The sequence below is a fragment of the Giraffa tippelskirchi genome, chromosome 5, assembly GCF_054371585.1.
Source record: "Giraffa tippelskirchi isolate mGirTip1 chromosome 5, T2T-mGirTip1v1.2.pri, whole genome shotgun sequence".
Taxonomy (NCBI): Eukaryota; Metazoa; Chordata; class Mammalia; order Artiodactyla; family Giraffidae; genus Giraffa; species Giraffa tippelskirchi.
The window spans coordinates 158,539,204-158,556,672 of NC_137279.1; positions in this window are offsets into that span (position 1 = coordinate 158,539,204).

Consider the following 17,469-nt stretch of genomic DNA (forward strand, 5'->3'; position numbering starts at 1 on the left):
CTGCATTGGCAGGCAGATTCTTTATCACTGAGCCACCATGTAAAGCCAACAACCAGAAGCCTTTGGCAAAAGTTATGTGCTGGATTTTGTGAACTCCCTTTTCACCGTAATCACATATATGCTCATCTCCCCCCTTACTTCCTTGGAGCAATTTCCCTGAGCTATCTGAAATGCCATCTCCCAGACTACAGTCCTCATTTTGCTCCAAATAAAACTGAGCTTGGAATATCTCACATTGTACATTTTTTAAAAGTCAGCACTCCAGAGTCTTCCTATATACTAAGACCCTCGGATGATCCTCCAAGCCTGACCTGAAATTTGCCAAGTCTGCCCCACCCTGGGTGTTTAAACTTTGCTTTCTACCTTAATTTAGAGATTCTCACCCCAGAGTGGATAGAATCTCAAAGGTCACTAGGATCTTGGGCAAGAAAGAGACCACACCTCTTTTCATTCATATCTGAATGCAATTTAGCATGATACAATTATCAAAACAATAAATGAGATATAGAATATATGAGCTTCTTTATCTATTATTTGACAAGACTGAGTTGTAGGTCTAAACTATTTTTTAATTTTAACTTAGGCTATAAAGCTGTGTTTCACGATACCTGCAAAAGTATAATGTGAAATGAAAAAAGCTATGACTTCTATTGGTGACAAAGTCATGGTTCTGCTAAGAATATCAGACCACAAAAGCTCCAGGTTAAAGGTCCCCACCCTACACTCATTCCTCAATAGTCCAAAAGGTCCGTCCTCCTGATTCTTTAAAATATGTGTGCTCCTACACCTCCTTCCACTTCTCCATTTACCAAACCACTCATCTACCAAATCTTAGCTGCTGCTAAAGAAAAATCACAAATCCAGAATGGCATCATTTATGCTAAAGCCCAGGATGCCAGACTTAGACTTCACACTTGACTTACTTGCAGTTTGCACCTTTGCCAGGAATGCAATCTTAGCCAACCAGGTTGGATTACTCTGACTGGCACTAAGGAGGTAATTTCTCACGTGGCCCCTCTCCATAGCCTGCCCCCGGAGGAAAAAGTGGACTACATGATGAAACTGCCATTCTTTTCCCCTCAAAAGATGTCCTTTCTTTTCTTTCCTTAGTAGCTTCTTTGCCCAGCCATTTTTCTTATTAAAAACCTTCCATTTGTGAAATCTCTGGGAACCCCCTTCTATTTTCTAGAGGGTATGCTCCCCAATTGGCCCATGAAATTGGTTGAATTTTGTTTTTTCACCACTGCTCACCCACGAAGGTCCTTGTCCTGGAAGGAGGATGCATTCTCTGCAAAGCAGGACTTAGTCTCCTGTGCAGCTGTGTCTCAGGGCCTAGAATTCAAGCAAAGCCATTGATGCAGAATTCAAAGTTTAAGGTTTAGCATGTAGATAAGTACCCCCGTTCTGTACTCAGAAAAAAAAAGATACTTTTCTAGGTATGTTTGCTTGAATTTGTAGAATTGTAACATAAACATGCTATTCCTTTAGTTTTTAGAAAAAGAGTTAAAGAGTTCAATTTTCTAACAATGAAAGACATGTAGAAAAAGTTACTACTTTCAAATCTATCCTCTGTCAGAAATACTCCAAAGAGATAGGTCAAGATAAAGTTCAGGCCTCATGCCAAGGGAATGGAGGAGACAGAATCAAAGCCTGGGTCCCCTAAACTCCAAAGCTCTCACTTATACCATTGTCTCCAAAGACACTGTCAATTTCACCTTCTGACTCTGTTTGTAAACCATTATTTAAGTCCTTCCTCCTTTCCTTTTGGTCTTCATTTTCTTCTCTCATGGCACTAATATTTTCACATACCCAATTTTAGGGTAAGGGACACCTAGGAAGGTGCCTTTCTCAGCAGTCAGATTAGAGCAAATTGTACAGCTAGCTGGCCCAACACAATGCCCACCCTGTGCCCACACTTCTGCCAGCCTTACTTGGAGAGGGGCTCCAGCGCTAGGACGCAGCCCTGACCAGTGTGAGGAGGGAGGCTGGAGGGCTGATCCAGTCTTCTATTGGCTCCTCCCTCCCCCTGCAGAGTTTACAAATCTCTAGTCCCAATCCCTTTCAATCCCACCCCTTCCTTACCTATCTGGACATCTCATGCAGCCCTGAAGCCACTGCTGGCTTCCATTCTTGGCTTTCTATCCATAACCTTTGAGCTCCACCTTCAGGTCCAAACTTGGGCACCTCTGGTTCTCCCCCACCACACAACTGTCAGGATTCCAGGCTCTCAAGAAAAGAAAAATGAAAAAAAAAAAGAGTGTTAGTCACTCAGTCATGTCCCACACTTTGCAATCTTGTGGGCTATAGCCCACCAGGCTCCTCTGCCCATGGAATTATGACAAGAACACTGGAGTGGGTAGTCATTCCCTTCTCCTAGGGAATCTTCCTGACCCTAGGATTGAACCTGGGCCTCCTGGATTGTATGAGCCACCAGGAAAGACCCCTTAAGGTAATAAAGGCAACACTAATTGCTTTTGAACTGTAGTGTTGGAGAAGACTCTTGAGAGTTCCTTGGACTGCAAGAAGATCCACCCAGTCCATCCTAAAGGAGATCAGTCCTGGGTGTTCATTGGAAGGACTGATGTGGAAGCTGAAACTCCAATCATTTGGCCACCTCATGCAAAGAGTTGACTCATTGGAAAAGACCCTAATGCTGGGAAGGTTTGAGGGCAGGAGGAGAAGGGGACGACAGAGGATGAGATGGCTGGATGGCATCACCGACTCGATGGACATGGGTTTGGGTAGACTCTGGGAGTTGGTGATGGACAGGGAGAACTGGCGTGCTGCAATTCATTTGGTCGCAAAGAGTCGGACACGACTGAGCGACTGAAATGAACTGAATTACCAAGTTATTCAGCTATAACCCCAGCAGTCAACCTTGACTTCTCTCTTTTCTTCAATCCCCACATTTAATCATCCTCAAGTCCTTGGAATTGTCGTCTTCTTTCTCTCTCCATGGTTCTGTAGTTACACGTGACTCTATGCAGCCTTCCTGGGACAGAGACCTCCTACTATGTCTTCCGTTTTAACTCTTCTCTGAGGTCCCCAGAAAATATTATTTGAACACATTTCCAGAACTGTTGTACAGATGCTAAAATCCCCACATAATGAAAGAAGCTATTGACTTTATAAAATGCACAATGTGAGTGTGATGAGTTAAGTTTTATTGGGAGCAAAATGAGAACTATAGCCTGGGAGACAGCACCTCAGATACCTCTGAGAAACTGCTCCACAGAGATAGTGGGGAAGGTCAGCACAGATGTGATTTTGGTGAAGGGGAAGTTTGTTCAGTCAACCACATCATTTTTGTAGAAGGTTTCTGCAAGTCGTGAAAGTTTCTAGATATGAGTAGATGCAAGAATTGGGCTCATAAAATCAGTTACTGAAAATATCTGTCTGATAACCTATGAATCTTTCCTAGAGCAGAGTGCCTCATTTCAACTCCCTACCCTAAACTCCTTACACGGAATGTGAAAGTCAGCAGATGCAGCAGCACATTATTTAATTTTTGTAGAGGTAGATGGCAAGTGCCAATCTATAGCTGAAAAAGTTAACTATTTGATCACCCTGAACACATTTTCACCTAGACCTGTTGAGGTCTAAGGATTGATTAAGGGATACTGTCCTGTTACCTCACACCAGTGTGTCAATTAGAGAGTCCAGTGTCACCAAGGCTGAATGATTTGAGAGCCAGCACCTGGGGACCTTCATTCAATCTGATAGAGCTGCCATGTAGAACTTAAGAGAGACACTGAGATCAAAGGGTAGATTTGGAAGAGATGAGACTGAAAATACAGGAGAACCAGATCGTAAAGGACAATAGAACTGTGATGTCTTTGTCCTAAAGGCAATGAAAATCTTTTGACTCATGATTAAGAAGTTCGTTTATCTAGCCTTTATTTGACACAGATTTGTCAGTTACGTACTCCCTTCCAAGCACTATGTTTCAGGCTAGGAAATGGTGGTAGGTAAGTTAGGCATGAAACTTACAGGTTAGCAGGCAAGAGAGACAACCAAGTCATTTTTGCCCAGAATAATGCATGTAGCAACTGAGAAGGTATAAGGTGTGATGGGGACACATAGGTGGGACCCTCAGCTGGGACCCTCAGCCTAGTTCAAGGATCGGGAGGCGATCAAGGAAGGCTTCCTGAAGAATATGTAAGTTGTCTGAAGGATGATGAGACATTAGCCGGGCAATGAGGAGCTGAGGAAGTGTGCATAAAGCCTTAAGACAAGGGAGAACACTGATTGGGGCATTAGAAGAATTCCAGAGTTCCTGGAGTAGAAAAAAAGGAAGGATTGCAAGATGAGACCAGAGAGAAAGCCACTATACAACAAATTTGGATTTGAAGGAAGTAGGACTATAGGAAGCAATGTTCAGATTTACATTTTACAAAGAACTCTCCAGGATTAGGGGGGGCATTCGTGACATTTATTCAGTAAATATTCATAGACTATCAATTCTGGGTCCTAGGCTCCAGAGTTCATGGTTTGGTAAAGGAGACAGACAGATTGACAGCAGTAGTGGAATAATTGAATAATGAAAGTCCGAATCGTGCTGCAGATGGACTCACCAGAAGGAGTCAAGGAAACCTACAGAGGCGGTGGCTTTTGAGCTAAGCCATAGGGTGCAAGGGGCTTCGCCAGTAGCTCAGAGTTAAAGACTCTGCCTGCAGGTGACAAGGGTTTGATTCCTGGATTGGGAAGATCCCCTGGAGGAAGGTGTGGTATCCCACTCCAGTATTCTTGCCTGGAGAAACGCATGGACAGAAGAGCCTGGCAGGCTGTAATCCATAGTGTCTCAAAGAGTAAGATACAACTGAAGCCACTGAGTACACACATACACACGCATAATGATGCATTGGAGATTGCCCAGACATTCCAGGTAGAACAACAGGTGTAAAGACAAGGAGAGTGAAAGAACATGGCCTGCTCTTTCACAGTCATTTCAGGAGGTCTTAGGTTTAGGTTGCACAGGACAAGTGACAGGAAAGGAGATCTGAGAAGAAGGTTGGGAGACACATCTCACTTGTACATTGATTAGGGATTTGAACTTGTGCCTATAACTTGAAGAGGAATCACAGACTCCTTGAAGAATCTGAAGCTTTCTTTGGAAAAATGCACATGAGTGCCAAATATGTATGCAATTTCAAGGATTCAGAGATCTGCAGTTAAAATCTCACTGCTCTGGGCAGTAGAACCCTTGAAGAATTTTTAAACAATGAAACTAGAAGATCAGATTTGCAATTTAGAATGATCACCAGGGAAGGGTGGAAAGACACTGGAGGCAAAAAGCTCTGCTAAAATGATTTAATAAGGCAAGAGGTATGAAGCTCTAAGGGCTCTTCCATCATGGTGTCAGCAGGGATTAAGAATAGGAAAGGCATCAGGAGTGGGCATGGGCCAGGATGTGATGACAAATGGATATAGATAATGGTCAAAAATGGTCTTACTTCTGTCCCCAATATCTGTTCTTCCCAGCATCCCTAGTAATACAATCTACAACTTTTAGCTAGACACATCACCAAGCAGAAGAGAGAATCCATCTCCGAGCCTCCATCATAGCTTAATATGGCCACTTAACTAAGCTTCTGCTATTAAGTTGTGAGCGAAGAGACATATATGTGTGCCAACTCTAGTTCCTGCACTTAAAGAAGAAGAAAATGCATGTCTCCCTACCAACTATCTGGAATGTGGTAGTGATAAATCTTGATTCATGAAGATTAGGCCAACAGTCTAGGGATCATAGAATAACCAGTCAGAAAGAGCCTAGGTCCCCAACGTTAAACCCGTTGAATCTCCTCCTGACTGTTTATTCCCCATTTGATATCAGAACAAGAAATAATTCTTTAGCTTGCTTAGACCATTGCACATTTGGAATCTCTGTTGCAGGAAGAACTGGACAATTGCACTCAGCATCTCATCTCAACAGTCTAAAGCTGAGGTTATACCAAGTGAGAGAAAACAGTTGCAAATGATGTGACCACCAAGGGGTTAATTTCCAAACTATACAAACAGCTCATCCAAGACCATAGCAAAAAAAAAAACCCAAATCACTTTAAAAAAATAGGCAGAAGACCTAAATAGATATTTCTCCAATGAAGACGTCAGTTCAGTTCAGTTCTGTTCAGTTGCACAGTCATGTCTGACTCTTTGTGACCCCATGAATTGCAGCATGCCAGGCCTCCCTGTCCATCACCAACCCCCAGAGTTTACCTAAACTCATGCCTATCGAGTCGGTGATGCCATCCAGCCATCTCATCCTCTGTCGTCCCCTTCTCCTCCTGCCCCCAATCCTTCCCAGCATCAGGGTCTTTTCCAATGAGTTACACTTCACATGAGGTGGCCAAAGGATTGGAGTTTCAGCTTCAACATCAGTCCTTCCAATAAACAACCAGGACTGAGACATACAGAAGGCTAATAGGCATGTGAATGAATACTCATTCTCACAAGTTATTAGAGAAATGCAAATCAAAACTGCAATAGGTACCACCTCACACCAGTCAGAATGGTCATCATTAAATAAAATCTACAAATAACAAATGCTGTAGAGAGTATGGAGAAAGGGGAGCTCCCATACACCGTTGATGGGAATGTAAATTGGTACAGCCACTATGGAGAACAATATGGAGGTTCCTCAAAAAACTAAAAATAGAGTTGGCATATTATCTAGCCAACTGAGATATCCAGACAAAACTATATCCAGACAGAACTCCTGAGAGCATATCCAGACAAAACTATAATTTATAAAGGTTCATGGCAGCAATATTTACAAAAGGCAAGACATGGAAACAAACTTAATGTACATTGACAGATGAACGGATAAAGAAAATGTGTATATATATATATGTATATAATGTAACACTGTTCAGCCATAAAAAGAATGAAATATTGCCATTTGCAGCAACATGGATGGACTTAGAGATTACCATACTTAGCAAAGAAAGTCAGAAACAGAAACACAACACCATATGATATCACTTCCATGTGGAATCTAAAATATGGCAAAAATGAGCTTATTTGTGAAACAGAAACATATTCACAGACATAGAGAACATATATGTAGTTTCAAAGGGGTGAGGAAGGAAAGAATTGGGAGTAGAGATTAGCAGATGCAATTGTTTGTAGGATGGATAAATAACAAGGTCCTATGTGAAGCACAGGGAACTGTAGACTGGGAGCAAAGTGGGAGCAAAGGCCAGGACCTGTCTCTGCTCTGCAAACCCACTGAGAGGATGCATGCAGGTCTGCTTTCCAACCACTGCAGGTTCAGCAAGACAGGCCCAGCCAGGCCTCACTGGGGGAGAAAGACTCTGATCAACAATTACAGTGTGTAGGGTGTTCCCCTCATCCAAGCCATTCTTGGGCACCAGCTAGGTGTTCTACCTTTCAACTTATCTGACACCTTGTACCTGGAAATGGCATCAGATTCCACAGCTTAAGAGTTCAGTCCCATAAGACTGCCCTGTATTTCAGATGCCAATCACAAGCCCAGGTTGTCAGCTATGTTTTGACTGACAGGCTGTAGCTTAGATGCTCCCATGACCTCCTCTTGGGTTCAATTAATTTGTTAGAGCACACAGAACTCAGAGAAACATTTACTTACTAGAGTATGGGTTTATCATACAAGGATATGACTCAGGAACAACCAGATGGAAGACACATGTAGGGTAAGCAGTGGGGAAAGGCACGGAGCTTCCTTATCCTCTTGGAGCGTGCTACTCTCTGCATCTACACAGGTTCACATACCAAGGAGCTCTACGAACACTAGTCCTTGGGTTGTTATGGAGACCTCACTACACAACCTTGGCTGATTAAATCACTGGCCAATGGTGATTGATCTCAATCTTCAGCCCTTCTCATCTCCTCGGAAATCAGGAAGTCAGAGGAGTACGATTGAAAGTTCCAATCCTTTAAGGATATGGTTGGTTCTCCTGGCAATCAGTCCCCATCCTTAGCTGCCATCCAGAAGTTGTTCATTAGCATACAGAAGACCCCTTTATGTCTCTCATCATTTAAGAGATTCCAAGGGTTTTAAGAGCTTTGTGCCAGAAATGGGACAAAGTCCGATATGTATTTCTTATTATAAATGACAATATCACAGGAACACTAGACACTGAAGCTCTCTGCCTGTGACCAGAGTGAACGTGGGATTCTGGGTTCAAGTGTGAGATATGCACTGTGCACATTTAAGTAACGTCCTTCTTTCCAGCTGTGATCAGTAATAAAGTTGACATCTCTGCTGTTTCATCTCCCAGTCATTTCCCAGCTTCAGAAATGAGAAAAGTAATGAAATTTATACCCCCCAAATTCCTGCCCCGAGTCCCCCACACTCCCTGGTCAATACATCGGTCTTGTGGATGTGGTCCAGTCTGGTCCAGTTGGTGAAGTGGGGTGGAAAAGAGGAGCAGGGGTCCACAGGCAGATGAAGGAATCTTGTATGAATGAGACACTGCCACATTCAGAGGATGTTTGAGCCTACAATGACACTAGTCACTTCTGTTGCACAACACCAGGGGGTGCCATCTCAGTGTACTAGTGAACATCACCTTCTTAGCTTGTGTTCCAGGAGCTGCCATTCACAGAAGGCACAGTGTTTCCCTGGATGACTGGAACAGAGTCCTCTGAAAAGGATAAGATAGCACAGAGCCTCACTGGCAGGTAACTTGCATGTCCAGGTCTCAGGGTTCAGAGGTCTGATCAGACAGGTAGCAGAACTGAGATACAAGTAATTGAAACCCTACCAAGGGGCAAGGTTTGCACACCAGGATACCATCCAGGACTCAGGAGGAGGGAGTCAGTGGTCCAAGGAGGGCTCAGCCAGGGAGCAGGGAGGCTGACAGTTCAGGCTGACATGATTATAAAGTCACCTGAGTGCCACCTCCAGTTGACTCAATCTAGGCTTAAAAGCAGTCACAACCCAGCATGGAACAAACACAAGATCCAAAGGATCAGCTCAGCCAGGGCTTCTCTCCTAGCTTCTGGTGGCCCCAGGCACTTCTTGGCCTCTGAGAGCATGACTCCAAAACCTGCCTCCTCCCTCATGGTGCTGTTTTCTCTCTGTGTCATAACATTATCTTCCTTCTGTGCATGTCTATCTCTGCATCCACAAGTTGTTATTTTTTTTTATAAGGATGCCTATCATATTGAATTAGGGCCCACCCTAAGTACTTCATTTTAATTGGACTACCTCTATAAAGAACCTATTCCCAAAAGTTCACATTGCAAGGTACTAAGGGTTAGGATTTCGATATATCTTTTGGGGGGGGGGAAGGGAGACACAATTCAACATATAATGCATATTTTTGTTCCTCTCTTCTAAAGATGCTCTTCCCTCTAGCGCTCACTCTTCCTCACAGTTAATGCCTGCCATTTCTTAAAATTGCACCGCAGTGTAACCTCCTCTGGGGAGCCTCCATGACCTCTGCCCCCAGAACCAACACAGATACTCACAAATCTGGAGGGATGACCAGCAGCTCTCATAAGCTCCACATCAGTGCCACTCAAAATGTGGCTAGAAACTTTACAGTAATTTGACATTGTGCAGTCAGTAGGCTTCTATTGTGTTTGTTTTTAATTTCATTTTCCAATGAATTCATGTTTATGGATGGTGTGGGTTAAAAATTTGTTCAGTCACTCAGTCGTGTCCGACTCTACAACCCCGTGGACTGCAGCAAGACAGGCTTTTCTGTCCTTCACCATCTCCCAGAGCTTGCTCAAACATTTGTCCATTGAGTTGGTGGCACCATCTAATCATCTTATCCTCTGTTATCCCCTTCTTCTCCTGCCTTCAATCTTCCTCACCATCAGAGTCTTTAAAAATTATATGTGCTGACGAGACAGCTAAAACCAATGTAAAACTTAAGACAACAGAGACTTTAAAAGACAACCTGGTGTCTTTCTTTGTTTCCTGTATTTCTCCATCCAACTGTTATAGCAAGCAAAGTGGGGTGTGAGAGGGTGGCACATCCCAGGTCTCAGGGACATCCTTGGGCACATGCCAGGTGTGTGTTCTAGCTTCGTGCAGAAAAGAATTCAAGAGTGAGCTATGGTAAAGCAAAAGAAGGTTTATTCAGGGAGACATACACCTCATAGACAGAGAGTGGGCCATCTCAGATGGCAAGAGGTACCAGAAGGCTGGGTTGTCAGCTTTTTATAGGGTGGGTAATTTCATAGGTTAATGAGTGGGAGGAGTATTCCAGTTATCTTAGGGGCAGGGATTGTCATGAATTGGGGCCAATGTCCACTCTTTGACCTTCAGGGTCACCCTTGGAACTGCCATGGTGCCTGCGGGTGTGTCATTTACTAGACGAAGTATTACAATGAGTGTATCCTATGGCTCAAGGTCTAATGGAAGTTGACTTGTCCACCATTTTGGATCCAGTTGGTTCAAGTCAGTTTAGGTTGTGTCTTCAATGCCTATGTCATTTTTTTTAAAGTTGTGCCCTGCCCACTTTCTGTCTCACACCGTCTCAGAACTAGTAGTTCTCTGTATGTGCTGTATTCTCTCTTCCTCTGCCTGGTCCATAAGCTGTTTCCTCTCCTGCAAAACTATTCTCCTCGTCACCTGGAAATTAGTTCTATAAAGTAGTCAGCTTCACCTCCTCCAGGAAGCTGACCTGATACCCGAGCCCTAAGATCATAGGGTCCTTCGATTCTCATTAAGCCTCAGGCTGGAAGCAAGTACTCAGGGTTGGGGCTCAGAGTGGGCCATCCCCAAATCTGCCACAGTGGCATATGATCATTTTGAACTGGGCTTGCTTGAGAATCAGGCAATCCAAATAGGAAACTCTGACTGGTCTCTGTCTCCTTGAAAAGCAAGAAATGAATCTCTCCTGGGAAAGGTGCACTCTTTGCATAGTGAGATAGGAGGACATTCTTATCATCAGAGACAGGGAATTCATAGCTGAGAAGCTTGTGTAAACAAACCTTACTTCTTTGAATTTACTACCCTAAGCCCAAACTATGTTCAGGCTTCCTAGCTGCCTCAGTGGTAAAGATCCTGTCTGCCAATGCAGAATATGCTAGAGATGCAGGTTCAATCCCTGGGTTGAGAAGATACCCTGGAAAAGAAATGGCTGCCCACTCCAGTATTCTTGCCTGGGAAATCCCATGGACAGAGGAGCCTGATGGGTTATAGTCCATGGGGTCGCAAAGAGTTAGACAGGACTGAGAAATTAGCACTTTCACTTTTACTTTACTATTGTGTATGCATAAATGTGTGTGCGTGTGTGTGTGTGTATATATATATATATATATATATATATATATATAAGCTTATATACACACATATATTTGGCTGCCATGGGTCTTCTTACTGTTCTCCAGCTTTCTCTAGTTGGGGCAACCAGGGGCTACTCTTTCTTGGCATGCCAGGGCTTCTCTTTGCAGTGGCTTCTCTTGTTGCTGAGCACTGGCCTTAGGGCAGACAGGTTCAGTAGTTGTGGAGCACTGGCGTAGTTGCCCTAAGGCATGTGGAATCTTCCCAGACTAGGGATCTGACCCATGTTTTCTGCATTGGTAGATAGATTCTCTACAACGGGAACACCAGGAAAGTCCATAACTGTATATTTTTATAGAAAATTAGAATGTTTGTCTTCCTAGTTCCTGGTATGCAGAAATGTGTGCCCAAATTACATAAGCTCCTATATGCAAATTATTCTGCATATTAATTCATGTTTGGATTTATAAACAAAATGTAAAAGATGACTGTGAAGTTGGAATTTTGAAACAACAATAGACAAATCTGGAAACAAGTTATCATGGAAAAGGCCTTGAGGGAAGGGTGCAGTAGAACTTTTTCTGTGTTTTCATTAAGGCGTCTGCTCCTTCCTGAAACCCCATCCCCTGCTGTGCTCTGGATGGAGGCGGTGGGGTAACCTAAGGAAACAAGGATATTCTAGGTAGAAGTGGATGGAGGCCCCTTCACAACCCCTTCTATTAGAAATTCAGTTTTAGGAAATGCTGTTGGAGTGGATGGTGGCACGTTTATATCCAAGGTTCCCAAGGAGGAAATCACCAGTGAGCTGCAGGAGTTGGGAGCAGACATGTGGGTCCACAGGGATCTCATTCAGCAGATTGTTGGAGAGAAAAGATTCTGGCGGTGCAAGTGACTAAGGGTGGAACCCTTACTGGCTTGAGTCATGCTGGTAGAACACCACCTCCTATTTATGTTCAATGATGCTATTCTTTCTTTACTCACACATCTCCAGTGTATTTATTTAAGTTTCTCTTTTAGATTGTATTAGTAGCTTTACTTCTTCAGGAGTGTGCAGATGGTACTTAAATGGCATTGGCTTTCCTCACATGTATAATTCTTGCTCAAGGGATTTCTACTCATGTGACTTGGTTTGTAGGGGGTCTCCATGCAGGGAAATTCCATTTGGTTGCCTCTGCTCAGGTACTCTTCTGAGTCCCCTGACTCAGATAAGCCCATTTTTTATGTTAGTGGATTGACTTGGATTTTGCTACTTTGAGAATGCAGGTCCCACATGTATGTGGTACAGATCCAAGATTTCAATTATATGATTCCAGCCTGGGAGGACTAACTCTCTCTTCTTTCTGAGAAGCTGGGAGAGTGGAAGGACACTCAGATTCCTGTCTGTGGCTGGCAGCTTGGTCCTGGCTCCAGCTCCAGGTCCTCATTAAATGCCAGGCCTATGGGCTTTTAAACACCAGCTTATACAGCCCATCTCTGGTCCTCTTGAAGGCCACGTAACCTTAGCTATTGCTCTATATCCGGCACCTAGGGAATTCCTTCTTCCTGTCTTTTAAAAACAAATGTTAGTATTTATTTACTTTTGGCCTTATTTGGGACACACAGGATCTTGCATTGTGGTTCTTGGGCTTTTCTCTAGTTGAGGAGAGCAGGCTTAGTTGTCCTGTGGCATGTGGGATCCTAGCTCCCTGACCAGGGATTGAACCCAGGTCCTCTGCACTGGAAGACGAATTCTTAACCACTGGAACACCAGGGAATCCCCTTTTCCTTGCTTTTGAGACATGTATTCTTAAACTATTTGAATACTCAAATATTGTAAATAATATTCTGTCTAGCATTACTATGTTTTAGGCATGGGAGGGAGTATTTTAGAACGTGCTTCATCTATCATCTTGACCTAAAACTTTAATAGAAGTTATTTTTAGTAAAATACATTTTTAATGTTAATTTTGTAAATATTTCTTTACTCATTCTTTTATTTTTCTAGCAGATTCAAGATGTTCCTTTGTCTTCTTTTTAGATGTACAATCATATGATATGTAAATAATGACAGCTTCACAAACTCCTTTTTATTAATTACATGTTTAAATCCCATCCTTTTCTAATTGCATTGGCAGGAAGTTCTAGGACAATATCCAATAATAATGGTGCTATCAGACCCCCTCTTGTATCTGACTTTATTAGAAATGACTTAGTTTTTTAGCGTTAAACACATCCTGGCTTTGGTTTTTGGAGAAGGAAATGGCAACCCACTCCAGTGTTCTTGCCTGGAGAATCCCATGGACACAGGAGCCTGGCAGGCAGTTTTGGTTTTGAGAAGTGTTTTCCTTATGATAAGGGAACACTCCTACATTTTCACTGTATTAAGAGGCTTATAAGAAATGGGTGGAGTAATTTTATGAAATGCATTTTCAACATTCCTAAAGGCAATCAGATGGTTCTTGTCTTTCGACTTATTTAAAATTAGTTTATATTGTTAAATTTCCTAATATGGAATCATTCCTTAATTTCTTGATTCATGAAATGAACCTCACTTGGTCTTGGCGAGTTACTCTTTTAATGTATTTCTGGCTTCATTTGAGATATATGTGTGTGTGTATATATATATATATAATTTATATGTGGAGATATATAATTTTAAACTTTCTTTTTCACTTCTATCTAGAAGCAAAATTAGTTTGTAGCTTTTTTCAAAATTAGGTTATTAGATTAAAGATTTACCAATTTAAAAAAGGAATTAAGATATTTCCCATGTTTCTGCTCTTGAATAGTTTAAACAGCATCAGAAATATCTGATTGTTCAGTATTTGAAAGATTCACATGAAATGATCTGGGACTAGGGTTTTTGAAAAGAATTTTCTTAATTTTTTCTATGTCATGAATTTCTTTAGGTTTTCCATGTCTTTCTAATCTAATTTTGCTAAGATATATTTTCATAGAAGAACATCACTTTTATTTGGATTTTCAAATAAGCTAATTATCATAGTACATAATAGTCTCACATGTATTTATCCTTCCTCTGTATATGAGACAAGTCTCTCTTTGGCATAATTTTGTATTGTTGTGCTTTTTCCTCCTGATTCTTTCTTCCATGTTGTGAAGTACCAATATCCACATTTTTCAGCAATCCAGATTTTAAAATTACAAAGTTACAGCTTTTAGAGTTGCGTTTTTGTTTTCTTGATCATTAATTTCTGCTCTTACCTTACTGTCTCCTTATTCTGCCTTTTAGAGATTTATTTTACTTTTTCCAACTTCTTGAAATAGTAATAGGTGAGTCTTGTATACTTTATTTTTATTTTTTGGTTTGATTGCACCATGGGGCATGCAGGACCTTAGTTCTCCAACCAGGGTCAAACTCATGACCCCTGCTTTGGAAGCACAGGGTTTTAACTACTGGACTGCCAGGGGAGTCCCCTTCATGTATTTTTTTTCTTTAATGGCAGTAATATAACTGGATTTTTCTGTGAAGTACATTCTGTTGAACTTCCAGAATATTACACTCATTGGATATAGCCTTTGGGATATATTATTTGTTTATTACATTTATTATAAGTACTTTCCAAGAGACTTTGGTACCTTAAACCCAAGGGACAAGATAAGAACACTCGGTGACATTTGAATATGCAGAAATTGGACATAAAAGTATTGTAATAACGGAGAAAAGATTGTAAGAAATTCTCAGATGTACGCAAAGATTAAGGGTATTGTCTAGGTGGAAGGTATGGCAACAGGCAGTTGGCAGACAATTGGAGGGCCTTCCCTGGTGGCTCAATGGTAAAGAACCTGTGTGCAACGCAAGGGATGCTGGAGAAACGGGTTGCATCCCTGCGTTGAGAAGATCCCCTGGAGGAGGGCATCAGAAACCCACTCCAGTATTCTTGCCTGGAGAATCCCATGGATAGAGGAGCCTAATGAGATACAGTCCACAGAGTCGCGAAGAGTCGCACAGGACTGAAGCAACTTAGCACGCATGTAGACATTTGGGAGCCAGACCAACTGGATCTTGAGACAGAATTTCTGTAGGCTGAGGGAGGTCCTTGATGGTGGGCGTTTTAAGAGTAGAATGCCACAAACTCAGAATGGGTTCTGGCAGATGCTAGGACTAGGGTCCCAGATGCAGTAGACAGGGCAGGATGCCAGGGAAGCCTGCATGATCAGAAATCAAGTCAGGTGGCATGAATGGATGAGCGGGGCTCAGAAGATCAGGGCATAGAAGCAGAATTGAAGTGGTATGCATGAAAGTTATCACAGAAGTCCTCAGTGTTCTAAGGGAGTGGAGGGAAGAGAGGAAGAGTCAAGGATGAAAGTGTATATAAAGGGATTTCAAGAGAGGAGCCTGAGAAAGGAATCTGGAGGAGGAGACCATGGAGAGCAGTCAAGGAAGCCGAGGGGCAGAGCCATGCTGAGCTACAATGAAGCGAAGCTGAACATGGGTGAAGGAGGGTGGGGTGGAGGTGAAGACGCCCCTTTCTAGAGGATACCATCACTGCTAATACTAAACTAATGAGGGTTAGAGAGCCAAATGGAAGCACTGGTGGGAAGTAAATTCTGAAGAGAATGAACTCTTCACCCTTTAGTTCTTTTCATTTTATTCACAATTAACAAACAAAATTAATTAGAGAATTGTTGTCGCTGTTGTTGGGACTAGGAAGTCAGACCTCACCTTACCTATCTGGGTAGCATGTGTTCAGTGGAAGATATTAAATGATGTCTTTTGTCAAAGAGAAGTTGACCTGAAAAAATAAATAAATAAAACCAAGGCGATGTTCTAGTTTTAGAAAAGATTTGCTACCAATTTATTTTAAACAGAGGTCTGTCAGAGAACTAAAATATTATTTGATTTCAAAGATTGTACATATGCTGAACTTTTCGATGACATGATGTGCAAAAGGCCCTCAATAAATGTTAGTTATCCCTCTCAACCACCTCCCACTCCCAGTACATATCTATGCAAATCAGGCCTGGTGTTTGTTCAGAGGGAGCTATGTTCTCCCTGTTCAGAGATCAGATTAATGCTTCTTGTCTAGGGTCAGACGCCTCTGTGTCTCTCCAAACCAGATGCTGTGTGCTCACCAGCGTTGACCATTCCAACACACATCAGCATTCACCCCTTCTAGGCCTGCTCATTTTACCTGATGTCTACAACGGGATAATCACTTTGGAAGCTTCTGGGCAGATCTCCCGCTCCTGGAGGTCTATGGAAAATGTCCCCTGTGCAGTCTTTTGTGACTTGACTACCAGCAAATGTTGACACTGGCTGTGGTGGGCTCTGTGACAGAGGGGAAGCCTAACCAGATTTTAGACCCCTATGTAACTCCATAATTGAGTCAAGGCTATGCCATGGTCAGAGGAGAGGGAAGGTGGAGGAAAAAGACCAAAGGGCTTCCTATAGGGCCAGTGATGAAAAGTCCATGCCAAGAGAACAGTGTGCACACATTCAAATGACATTATTGTGTTATATGGTTATGAGAACAAAGGTTTCCCATTGCAAGATTATTTTTTAGCATCCTGATAAGCAACTGATCATGTCTGGGTCCACCAACTCGGCACATCCCCCACTGTCTCCTTTCTCAGGTGGGCCACCTGACTTGAGAGAACCAAAAGCATGTAAAACCACACAGTGTTTGCAGTAACAGAATTATCCTATTCTACTCTCTGCATCAAAACAGTTGAGTATTTCAGGGAACTCTTGCCCAGAAGATGAAAGGTGAAACTATTGTTTATTTCTAAAAGTTTCCAAAAAAGTGATTTAAATGATCATTCAGTTTTTCAACAGAAAATGTCAACTGACAATATACTTCCCAAGATTCTCTGAACACCTGCTGCTTCTGTTGTTGTGATCATTAATCTTAAACTCTTATTTCATGACCCTTAACCAATCCTAATCAAGCCCTTCCTTGAAAACACTTCTGAAACTAGACTCCAAAACCTTTTAGACATCCCAACTTTGCCTTCTCCTCTCCAGATACTATGAAGATTCTGTCTTACTGAAAAAAAAAAAAATGAACTCAGTCTTGTCTTAACAACAAACTGTCCCGCTGCTCTTGGGGGGAAATGCAGCATTTGATAATCTCATCTGACTTCTCCACCTCCCCACAAGTTCTGAAAGCCATTCAAAATTCAGACAATGGTGATATGGGTTAGAGGTGCTTTGATCAAGCAGAACAAAGTCCTTATTCTATCTTCAACATATATAACCCTAGGTGATCCACTTGGCCCTACATGTACATTCAAAGTATGGTTGCTGC